Consider the following 13253-nt stretch of genomic DNA (forward strand, 5'->3'; position numbering starts at 1 on the left):
CCCACTGTATAATCTTCAAATCCCATAAAACACTTGGGAATAATGCCAATATATTGTATTTTGAGAAATATATTATTCCACTGCCACAAAATCACTCCTTTCAGGCAGTAGTATAATGCCAGAATTTCCACAAAGACAGTTTTCTGTTAAGACCCTGTCTCCCAAAGTATGTTCTACGTAGGGCTAATTTTATAAGACATTAACAGGTAACTCACAAAAAGAGAATTAGCAGACAAACAAAGGAGAGGGACACCTGGGTGGCTTAGTCAGTTAAGCATTAGACTCTTGGTTTCCACTCAGGTCATGACCTCAAGGTCATGGGATCCAGCCCACATTGCGCTCTGCACTGCCAGTGCAGGGCTCGCTTGAGGTTCCCTCTCTCTCTGAGCCTCCCGTGCTCGCATGTATGCATGCACCAATTTCTCTCTTTCTCTCAAAATAAATAAATAAACATTTTAAAAAACAAAGGAGAATCATTAAGTTATAAAAAGTAGTGTTTTTTGTTTTTTTTGGTCTTTTTTTTAAATCTTCAGGATTCCTGAGTGACTTTCACATGTTAGCCAATTATGATTTCTAAGAATTCCTTCTTTTTCTTTTTTCTGTTCTTTTATTATTTTTTTAAGTAGAGTTGATACACAATGTTACCTTCATTTCAGGAGCACAATTTAGTGATTTAACAAATTTATACACTCTGCTATGCTCACCCCAAGTGTAGATTCCAGAATTCTTTTTTAATGGAGCATCTCCTTACATTAATATTCTTTTTTTTTTAATTTTTTTAATGTTTATTTATTTTTGAGACAGAGAGAGACAGAGCATGAATGGGGGAGGGGCAGAGAGAGAGGGAGACACAGAATCGAAAGCAGGCTCCAGGCTCTGAGCCATCAGCCCAGAGCCTGACGCGGGGCTCAAACTCACGAACGGTGAGATCGTGATCTGAGCTGAAGTCGGACGCTCAACCGACTGAGCCACCCAGGCGCCCCTCCTTACATTAATATTCTTAAGAACAGCTTTAACAAAGCTGGATTAAGGAATGGGTCTTCAGGGAACCTCTATTTCAAGGAAATATACAATGCAGGCACAATATAATAAGCAACTAAAAGTCTTTTATTCCTTAGGATAAATAAGTTAATCTGGTAAATTTTTGGGTAATACAATATAACACACACAAATAAAACACATTTTGGAGAGGTAGTCTCTGAGGATCATGAACCCAGGTGATGTCTTGGTAAGCAGCCTATGTGGAACCTCAACATGTGGAAGCATTTTATCTATAACAAGAAGAAGCCCAAAAAGATACAGGGCACTTGAGGGACAGAAGCCCTCTGAAAAAACATTGGAGTTCAGCAGATATTGACCTCACCCACTGAAGGGCAACAGCTAGTATGCATACATCTTTTAGTTAAAACACTTATTTTTAAAATTCTCATTTGCTTCTTTATCATTAAGTAGCTGTGTTTGGGAAAAGAGCAATGGATTTAACTTTAAAAGGTAGGAGTCTCGATATCAGCTCTTCTACATCTAGCCATGTAAAACTGAGAAGACATGTTACCTCCCTGAGACTGAGTTTTTCCATTTGAATGAGGAGACCATAATATCTACCTCAAAACGATGGTGGCAATTTATTGAGATGCTACTTGTAGAGAGTAAGGTCTGAAGCTAACCTATAGCATGGTATTCAAAACATATGTGTTGGGGATAGTCTGGGTAGTTCGGTCAGTTAAGCATCGGACTCTTGGCTTCAAGTGGGGTCATGATGTCATGATTCATGGGATTGAGTCTGCATTGGGCTCTGTACTGAGAGTGGGCACCTGCTTGGGATTTTCTCTCTCTCCCTCTCTCTCTGCCCCATCCCTGCTTTTGTGCTTGCTCACTCACTCTCTCTTTCTCTCTCTCTCTCTCAAAATAAATAAATAAACAAAAAAATACATGAGTTGGATCTGAACTATAACCCTGGGAAGGCAGATATTTTATATCCTCTATATTATAGATGAGGAAATAGGTTCAGAAACATTAAATTCCCTTTTCAATATTACTCAGCTGGAGGGCAAATGAGCAGAGGCTCAAAATCTGGACTACAGATTTTGAGTCTTGGCTTCTTTCTATATGATATGTGTTTCTTTTTATAAGTTACCCTTGGGTCACTTTTTAAAGAAGATGTGAAATAGCTACAAGGTGCCTGAGGATATAGTCTATATCTTCTCAGAGGAAGGATTAAAACTGATCATCTAGCAGATTAGAAACCTACAAGGCAAAGTCCAAACTCCTTAGCATCTTATGAAAGACATCTGATAGTCTGGCTTCTACATGCTTGTCCAGATGTTTTCCTTACCATTTCATTCACCTTATACTTTGAGCTCAAATTATGCTAAACTTACACTTTCCAAATTATCCCTGCTGTTCCATAGTTCCCCAGATTTATTCATACTGCGTAAACCTCCCTTTTCCTCTCCATCATATTTAAAAAAAAATTCTGAATGTTTATTTATTTTTGAGAGGGGAGAGAGAGAGAGAGAAAGAAAGAGAGAGAGAGAGAGAGAGAGAGAGAGAATTCACACACAGGAAAGGGCAGAGAGAGAAGGAGACAGGATCTAAAGTGGGCTCTGAAGTGCTGATAGCAGAGAGCCCCACATGGGGTTCCAACTCATGAACTTTGAGATCATGACCTGAGGCAAAGTTGGACACCCAGCTGAGCCACCCAAGTGCCCCCCCTCTTCACCATTTTTAACCATAATAATTATTTCTCACCATAACTCAATCTAGATGGTGCCTCTTCTGACGCAAGCTTTCTCTGACCCTTGTTGGCCAAGTTTAAGGCACTTCCTCTCTGCTTGCACACCAACCTGCCCGAACTGCTCCTCTAACACTGGTCACACTGAAGCACAGGTTTTGGTTTATATGTCTCCTCATCTACATAACTGTTTCTTAGGGAAATTTTGTTGCAAGAAACAGAAGCCTATTCAGATTCTCTTAAGGCCTCGCTGAAATCCAAGACCAAAAGTGCATAAGCAGGTCTCAGGAGGTCAGGAGGAAGGCCTTCCCAGGGACCACAGCAGCAGAAATTCATGGACATCTGTGTTCTACCATTTATACAGCTCAGAGGCCAATTCCTTCAGTATTTGTCCCTTTAATTCAAACATTTAACAAAGAGAAACTGAGTCCTTTGGGTCAGGTGTCTACCCTTAGACCAACAGCTATGTCCAGAAGAGAAGATAAACAATTATTAACATGGACACCTGGTCTACCCCTTCATCAGGGATGTGAAACACTTCTTAGAATTAGTGTTCAGGCTGTACAGGGACCTTAATTATGTAAACTAGAGACAGAGAGCTCCTCAATAATAGGGACAGTACCTTAACCACCTTTATATTCCCACTGGCTAACATAGTGGACATCCAATAAATATAAATAATGAGAGAGATGATTTTTACTATTTAAAAAGCCTACAGTCCTCTTTGAGTCCAGCCTCTCTCTCTCTCTCTCTCTCTCTCTCTCTCTCTCTCTCTCTCTCTTTCTGAATAGATGAGACCTTGGGTTACGAGAGATTAATTTCCTTTGGCCATCAGGCAGGATTGCTCACTCGGCAATTTTTAAATGCAAATCCAATTGTGGGTTGCTCACAAGGTAATTTTGCCTTATTTTCTTCTTTTTTTTTTAAAGGAATTGACTAGGATGCCATTCCAAAAGATAATGACCACAACCAGTTATATTAAAATGTCAGATATAAAGTAGAAGTAATTATCTGTCCTTCAAGAAAATCTTGATGTATGGAACCAAAAGCCCATTATATAGTCCATTCATCAACATTTATTCAATACCCACTATGTACACAATATTGTACTAAATGCATAGGAAGCTTTCAAAGAAAGGTGAAAATCAGTTTCTGCTCCGAGGAAATATATAGCAAGTTTGTTAGAATAGACTGTGACCACAGAACAGATTATAAAGAATTCACACCATACTGCATAGTACACTTCACTAAGTATTTGAAAGAATAAGAAGTTTTATCCTGAAAAAGAAAGGATTAAGGAGAAAAATAGTAGTTATTATTTTAAGAAATATTTATTAAGCAAGAACAATGCACTATACATTGTTCTAGGCACTTGGGATATTCTTGTGGACCTTGTATTCTATTGAAGAAAATTGGATAATAAGCAAACACACACAATAATTTCATTTCAATAAGAGTTATGTAGAAATAGAACAAGATTATTCAATAAAAGTGATATATTGCTTTTAAGTAGTTTCTTTAGATAGGGTAGTCAGGAATGGCTTCCCTGAGCTGAATCCTATATGATAAGGAGGAACTCTCCAGGCTCAAAGAATAACAAGGGAAAAGCCCCTGGGAAATGAATGAGTTCAGTTGTTCAAGAACCAGAAGAAAGACTCAAAAAGCTGCCATGAATGACAGAGGAGAAAAGTAATACAGACGGATTCCAACAATAGCCAAAACATGTCAAGTTTTCAGGACACAGTAAGAAGTTTGCGTTTCTTTTTTTAAATGTAATGAAACATCATCAGAGAGCTTTCAGCAGGAAAGTGGCTTGACATAATTTTAGGAAGATTACTATAAATGTCTTTAAGAGCAAAGATTATAGATTTCAGGAGCTCAAAAATCCAGTCACAGAAAAAGTCTGGAGCTTTTACAGTGGCCCAGGGGAGAGATGATGGTGTCTTGACCTCGTGTGGTGTTGGAGAGAATGGTAGTAGATAGAATCAGGATATGTTTTGGGTTTAGCAATAAGGGACTGGGAAAAAAAGAATCATGGAAAAATTTCAGAATGTGGACTTAAGCAACTGAATAGTCAATGCCATTAACTGTGATGAAGAGGACATCAAAATCAAAAGTTTATGATGGGGCAGGTGAAGTTAGCGATGCCAAGTGGAAATAACAAGTAGAGAGTGAAATAAATGTATGTGCAGCTCGGAGGAAGGTCAAGGTCAAGTTATTGGCACACATATGATATGTAAAGCCATGGGAATGATCATTTTCTTCAAGTGCTTGCAGAAACGTAAAGTGATTTGTTTGTAGTTGTTTGTGGCAATGATACTCAAACATTGGCTGTTTGATCAAACATTTTGAAAATTTAATTGTCCTGGTGTCATTCCAAGTGTTTCTGACTCAGTAGTTCTGGAATTTCTATCTATGGTGCAATAAGATATGTGCATTTTTAAAATTAATCTCTCCCAGGTGAATTTGAGTTGGGAAATCACTGTTTTAAGGGCAGAGTCAAGGTAAGTGAATAAAGTTAATACCCTCTGGTGCTTCAGTAAGGATTGGAGGAGCCATTTGAGAATCTATGTGTTAATAGTAGAGAGCTTGAACTAAAAACTAAAATATGATTTGGGTAACTTATTTTTTGTTTTTTGGTTCTCCAGTTTGAAACACTATTTTGACCATTGGTTTTCAATTTTTCATATAGGATGCATGGCCACCCCATAATATCCTGACATTCCTTTTATATGCCTTTTCTATGGGTGGCATGAAGGATTTATGCAAAAACCCTAATGCAAGAGTCAGCAAACTTTGTCTAAAGGATCAAGAGTAAGTATTTTAGGCTTTGCTAGCTATAGGGTCTGTGTCTCAACTACTCAACTCTTAACTTGTAGTGAGAAAACAGTCCTAGGCAATATGTAAATGAATGAAGTTGACCATGTTCCAATAAAACTTTATTTAAAAAATCAGGAAGTGTGCCTAATGTGGCCTGTGGGTCACACTTTGCCAACCCCTGATCTAACGTATGGTGTGAAATATGTAAAAGGTCTCTAGAGGTAGCCTTTGTACACAGATGATGGTGAAAGCCTGGAATTATCTGGACTTTTTCATTGCTTTTACACTGGTGATATATTTTATAAAATTTTACTAGCGGGAAATCAGAAAGTTAGAGTGCCAACCTTGGATTAAGGGTGAAGGCTGCATTTCCTTTCCTGATAATGCTTTGTTGCATATGTGGATTAGGAAAAAGTTGGAAACTGGGAAGTGGTATATTACTTAGATGCGCTACTCTTAGTTATGTGGCTTGAGCAAGTTACTTAGCTTCCTAAGTCCAAGTTCTTCTTCCATAAACTGGGGACATATCTTACTGGCTTATTGTGATGATCAAATTATATAATGAAGGAAATACAGTATAGTCTCTAACAGAGAAAATACTCTAAAGTCATAATTAGATGTAGATATGATTGTACATTTAAGCATGTAAGGTCATAAATAGAGATCTTGGTATATGAATAAACATAACAGTATGGGAATAAATATGGACATGGGTACATGGTAAAATCCTGAGCTCCTGGACACTGGAAGTATTCAAGTAGAGGCTGAATGCTCACTTTTTAAAATATTTTTTAATGTTTCTTTATTTATTTTTGAGAGACAGAGAAAGACAGAGCATGAGCAGGGGAGGAGAGGGAGACATAGAATCCGAAGCAGACTCCAGGCTCTGAGCTGTCAGCACAGAGCCCGATGTGGGGCTCGAATCCACAAACCATGAGCTCATGACCTGAGCAGAAGTCAGACACCCAACCAACCAAATCACCCAGGTGTCCTTGAATACTAATTTTTGATGAAAGGAACAGGTTGGACCAAAAAATAATCTGAGTTTCTGATTTTATATTTACAAACTAAGGACAAAGCCAGCATGCATAGGGATAGCATAATACTTCTCTTTCAGGGCTTTCAGAGCTAGGTAGAATATTTTGCATCTTAAGGAGGCATCATGCTACAGAGGAAGAAGCATGGTCTTTGGCATCAGAATGAATTTGAAATTCCAGCCTGCTATTTTACTGTTTGACATTAGGCTTCATCTCATTTATTCAATGAGGATCATAATCTCTAAAAAGATTGAATTAGTACACACACACACACACACACACACACACACACTGGACACTGGCACACCGTAAAGTTACTTCCCAGCATTTACTTTTTATTTTGAATACCCCGTATTCATTCCATGTGTCATCCCAAATAAGATTCCCACCTGAAGTTTCTCCCTTAACCCTCCCATTTTCTTCATCAGGAGCAAAATGAAGTTTCTATCAAGTGCTCACTGACATTACCCTGGCATCTGAACTATCCAATGTGACATACAAAAAAAAACTTTAATGTGTAGACATGCTAATCAGAAGGGAAATGTCAAATCTGCATACATTTCAAGTGACCCAACAATATTTACCTTCGAGCTAAGGCTCCTATTTTTCTGACAATTGCCTCATTGAGGAAGTGACTCATTCAGCATACCAAACCCAATTCCATAAGAGAACTTTACCTCAGACTGGTTTGAAAGCATCAAAAAGATGAATGTCACTGCCTTGCAGTTAGTAACAGGCCTAATTTGATTTGACAAATGATGTTGATTTTGAAGGGGTCACTAACCATTAGAACTGCTGAGGACAAAGAGTGCCTTGAAGGTGGATCAAAATTGAATGTTTAAACAGTTTGTTATGCAAATTTGCTTTCTACCTGTCAGGAGTGGGTAAAGGATAGGAGCAGAGGGCTGCTGGTAAGGCCATACGCAGGATTGATGACCACCTGGCACAGTCCTTGGTCACTGCACAGAGGAGGCTTCGTGGAACATGGCCTATAGGTCTGCCACTCTCATTAATCCAGGTGGAGGGTCAGGTAAGCACCCTTTCACAAAGAGATCTGAGATGCCCCACTTTCTCATCCCTCAAAGCCCCTTTTCCAAGGCCATCAAAGAAGAGTAAGCCACATTCAAATCAAGCTTTACCGGGAATACCACTTCTACATTAGCAAATAAAATCTCTCAGAGATAAGTGGGTCCTCTTGAAGGTGAAACTGGCATCCTCAAGGATGTCAGCCTTTCACATTGACAAGGCCTCCTTCTTTTCTCTTGCACCCATGGGAAAGCCTTCCTCTCCATAACCACTCATTCTCCATTTTAAAAAAAAATTTTTTTTTAACGTTTTATTTATTTCTGAGACAGAGAGAGACAGAGCATGAACGGGGGAGGGTCAGAGAGAGAGGGAGACACAGAATCTGAAGCAGGCTCCAGGCTCTGAGCTGTCAGCACAGAGCCCGATGCAGGGCTCAAACTCGCGGACTGCGAGATCATGACCTGAGCCGAAGTCGGACGCTTAACCAACTGAGCCACCCAGGCGCCCCTCATTCTCCATTTTAATTGAAGACTTTACTTGGTTTTGTTTTTCAATCAGAGTACGTTTAAGGAGGTCTGTGTCCTCACTTATGCCCCAAACAGTGACTGCAACTTGGTATTTTTTCCCTCGCTGCTGGCACCACAGCCCCATATTTTCCCTGTACTCTGTGCCATGGCAGGGCAACTTCAACCTCTTGCTGTTTGAGTTTTCTCCAACATCACCACTGAGGTGGAAAGGTTTGCCCATGCTTGGTCTCTCCCCTGGCTGGAACCTGAACTGAAGGAGGTTTCCACACATCAGGCAGAGGTATAGAAATGGTAATGCTCCTGTGCAATTCCACTGCCTCCCAATAGCCGCAGTAGGGTACACATTGCAAGTGTTAATCTCACTCATCATACTGTGTTTTCTACACTCGATTTGTGATGATCAAATTGGTCATGGAGGGCTTTGCGAGCCGTGGTCAGAACATTTGGCACTATCCTGAATGACACAAGAAGCCAGTGGAGACTTCTGAGCAATTTCTTATTTTACAACTTATGGACAACCATATGCCCTCAGAGGGCCTTTGTGAATTAATGTATGTAAAGCACATAGCACAAGGCCTGTTACATAATTGGTACATAATAAATGTTAGCTACCACCGTTATGAACATTAAATTCATAGCCTCTTTACCTTGGCCTTTTCATTATGTTTTATTTCATTTCTCTTTCTTTGGGTGGAAGGGAGAGTACATAATAAATCGAAAGGATGCCCTTGCTCTTGTAAGACTGATATATACTTATGAATAGTCTAACAGAAACCTAACAGTTCCAGACTACACATGCTTTTAGCAACTGAACCAAAGCCAGTGTCCTTGTTTTTAATATCTTCATGGCGGGAACTGAAAGAACATCCTGTGACTGAAGGAAAGAAAGTTAAAGCCGGCCATGATTGGCCTTTGCCCATTAATTCAATCAACAAATGTATATGGAATATTTTTATAAAGTACAGAGGCTTTGAACCCAAAAGTCCTGGTTCAAATGTCAGCTCTGCTGCTTATTTAATGTGAGACTGTGAGCTTGTTACTTGATTTCTGCAAATCTATTTCCTCATCTTCAAAACGGGAATACGTTAGAAGGGACTCTGTTGTAGGGATTAAAAAGATGAGGTAAAAGAATACAGTATCTTTTGGTAGGAGAAGTCATAGAATAACTTTAATTTAAAAAGTGTCCGTTACGTGGGCATCTATCATCTTTCTAAATGAACAAGTTGCTAAGTCAGAATAATTTGTTTTAAAGTTCTACAATCCCAGGTGCCTGGGTGGCTCAGTTGTTTAAGCGTCTGACTCTTGGTTTCGGTTTAGGTCATGATCTCATAGTCCATGGGTTCGAGCCCTGCCTCGGGCTCAGCGCTGCTGATGCAGAGCCTGCTTGGGATTCTCTCTGTCTTCATTTCTCTCTCCCTCTCTCTCTCTGCCCCTCTCCTGCTCTCTCTCTCTCTCTCTCAAAAAGAAATAAACCCTAAAAAATTTAACTACAACCCTAAAAAATTTAATTTCAACAATTGAGCACCTATTAGTAACAGTACTCTTCTAATCCCTAAGAAGGATATAAACTTAAAGTCTGCTTCAGTTAGGGCTCTTTGGAGCAATGCCTCAGCCCAGCAAAGCATGCTGGGAAACACACTGAAAAGAAACCCCAGGTTATGACCAGAGTTCAAAAGTAGGAACCTAAACTAAACCATCCCATTGCACAACTCCCTATCTTCCTTACTGTCATGGTTATTAACCCTTACAATAATCCTATAACGTAAATATTATTATTTCTCTATTACAGATGAGAAATGAAGGTAAAGGCACCTATTCACTGTTTTCCAAATGGCAAGTGGTTAGGCTGAGTTTTTATTTCATTTAACTTTGGCAAATATTTATACAGTACCTACTCTGAGTCAGAGACTGTCCTAGGTACTGGGACTACAACCTGGGGGAAAATGCTCCTGACTTCTGGGAGCTTACATTTAAGATCTGAACCCAGATCTGACCTGTCCCCAAACCTCAGTCTTTCTACCAAACTCAGTGCCTCATTGTATTGGTGCTGTCTGCAAAGATGAACCTGACCCCAATTCAGTGAGTTATGATGTTCCCATTATGCCATTTTCATTCCTTTTATGTTTTAATCAGAACACTTGCTTAAATTAAAATATAGCTTAGTCATGCATATGATTCTTTTTCCCCCCAACATTTTTTTTCACAAGGCTGTCAGTTTTGCAAACTGGCTTGCTTTACACAGATATTTTATCCAGAAATAAATTGAATTAACAATTTAAAATGCAGAACAGAATAGGCTGCCAGTGTGCTAATAGCTCCATTTCCCTGATTAAGAGGGCTTTCTCCAAGATGGCATAAAGAACAGAGTCCTCTTTGGCTTAAAATTCATTTGGACAATGGTCTTAAAAGAGATAGATTCTAGAAGAACACTCTTGTCTCAGGAAGAGACATCCACCCCTAGTCCTGCTGCCAGACTGTTTCAAAACTATCACTTTGCACATGTACTTTTGTCATAAGCTTTTGTGGTTTCCTATGCTTGCAGAATAAAAATTCCAAACCCCTAAAGTTGTCATTCAAAGTCACAAGTTATTCTGTAACTTCCATTAATCTTCTTCCTCTCTGTCACTTTTCTAAGTCCTGGGAGACAGCAGATTGGTGTTTGAGGCCCCACTCAACTACATAGTAGAGGCGTTACCTTAGCCAAGTCACTTTGCTTCTCAGAGTTTCTGTTTTATCTTTATCCATGCCTAAAAGGGAGATAGTGAAATTAGCCCTGTCCTTCTCTTAGATCTGAAGAAAGGTTCAAATAAGCAAAAGATTTTGTACACTGTAAAGCACAAGACACAAACCACCCTGCAGTCCCTTTGCTCCTCCCATAGTGATCAACACTTCTTCCCATACACAACCATATCCACTTCTTTTAAGTCATTTCTCCCTCTCTGCCTCATGCTTGCTTCCTCCTCCCTGTCTACCTAAATAAAAGCTGCCTTTTTCAGAAGCTTGATCTCAGAGAACTCAGCTGTCCTAACTGTCCTAGCCCTCAAGAATCTCCCCCTCCACTGTCACGCCATGGTTTCGTTCACTTGGTTCTTGGTCTTTGCTGCCTTTACAGTGCCATTCTTCAGTGGCTCACCAAGTAGCTTGTAAACCCTGATGAGGGAAAGATGAAGTTTATATTAATTTGTGGTCATGTGTGACACTACAATTCAGGTTCAACTAACCTTTATTGAATGCCTACGACATGCCTGCTCTGTGTCAAGGACAGTCGTATATGCTTGCCTGTTTGCTATCTCATTTCTTCCTCATAAGGTAGATATTACTGTTATTCACATTTTACACACATGGAGATGAGGATTCGGAGGAGTTAACTCTTCATCGTTCCACATCTCACATATAGCAAGTGGAAGAGCTGAAAATTGGTTCTGGGACAGATTTCAAAGCCCATGTTCTTTCCACCAAATTATGCTGTCTCCTTTATTAAGTGTCGGCTGATGCCCATCCTAATCGTGATGATGGTAGGTAACTGGGGCATCAAATGGGGTCTCTAGTAGCTCAGAGCACTAACCATCTGGACCTGATTATAATTGACCATACGGATTCATATTTGACTATTCATCCTATAAATATATGTTTCTCTGGCTTTTATTTTTTACATAGGTTAAGCACATAAAAAGCAAAGGAAATGATATGGAACAAAATGTATAATTCAAAACTTAAATGCCCTCCTTATTATCATTATAATTTGTTACTTTTAACTCTTTGTGCCCTAGTTTCCTCACATGAAAACTGAAACTACCATAGCCAACCTCACAGAATAGTGCAAAGATCAACTGAGGTGTATAAAATGAAGCCTCCTTTCAGTAGTTTTTATCACAAGATAGGCATACCTCAGAGCTAATGCAAGTTCAGTTCCAGACAGCGCAATAAAGAAAATATTGCAATAAAGCAAGTCAGATGAATTTTTTAGTTTCCCAGTGCATATGAAAGTTATGTATACACTATACAGTAGTCCATTAAGGGTACAATAGCATACGTCTTAAAAATAATATATATATACCTTAATTTAAAATATATATTATTGCAGGGGTGCCTGGGTGGCTCAGTCAATTGAGCATCTGACTGACTCTTGATTTTGGCTCAAATCATGATCCCAGGGTCGTGGGATCGAGCTCTGTGTCAGGCTCTGCACTGAGTGTGGAGCTTGCTTGAGACTCTCTCTCTCTCTCTCTCTCTCTCTCTTTCTCTCTCTGTCTCTCTCTCTCCCATGCTCGCTCTCTCTCTCAAAAAATTTTTAAAAGTATATATTATTGCTAAAAACAATGCTAACCATCTTCTGAACTTTCATGAGTCATAATTACCGATCACAGATCACCATAACAAACGCTTATAAAAAAGTTTTAAAATATTTCAAGAATTACTCAGATGTGACACAGGGACATGAAGTGAGCAAATGCTGTTGGAAAAACAGTGCCAGCAGACTTGCTCCAGGCAAGGTTGCCATGAACGCTCAACTTGTAAAACAAAAACAAAAACAAAATAGCACTTGTGCCAGTACCAGGTGTAAATATTCCCTTTATAAAATCTCTAAGTAGAGAATAATCTAGGCAATATAAGTGGACACAAGAATTTGTATGGAGATAAAAATGGTTAAAGCTACTTATGAAAATGCAAACATCAGGGCACCTGGGTGGCTCAGTCAGTTAAGTGTCTGACTTCAGCTCAGGTCATCATCTCATGGTTCATGAGTTTAAGCCCTGCATCAGGCTCTGTGCTGATGGCTCAGAGACCGGAGCTTGCTTTGGATTCTGTGTCTCCCTCTCTCTCTGCCCCTCCCCTGTTCATGCTGTCTCTGAAAAATAAATAAACATTGGAAAAAAAATGTTTTTAAAGAAAATGCAAACACTTCATAGAAATATTTAAAGGTTTTTAAAACCTGCATTCTGGTATACTTTCTGATACCATGGGACTTCTAGCATAGGTTTATATATTGTCAATGAGGCTCAAAAGGCCATTTTTGAATAGGCTGATATGAAATTTACTTACATATTTAATACTAGTAAGTACACACCTGAACATAATTTCAGAATAGGGTGGGAAAGTCAGGGTGTTTTG

Source organism: Panthera leo, chromosome C1, assembly GCF_018350215.1.
Source record: "Panthera leo isolate Ple1 chromosome C1, P.leo_Ple1_pat1.1, whole genome shotgun sequence".
Lineage (NCBI taxonomy): Eukaryota > Metazoa > Chordata > Mammalia > Carnivora > Felidae > Panthera > Panthera leo.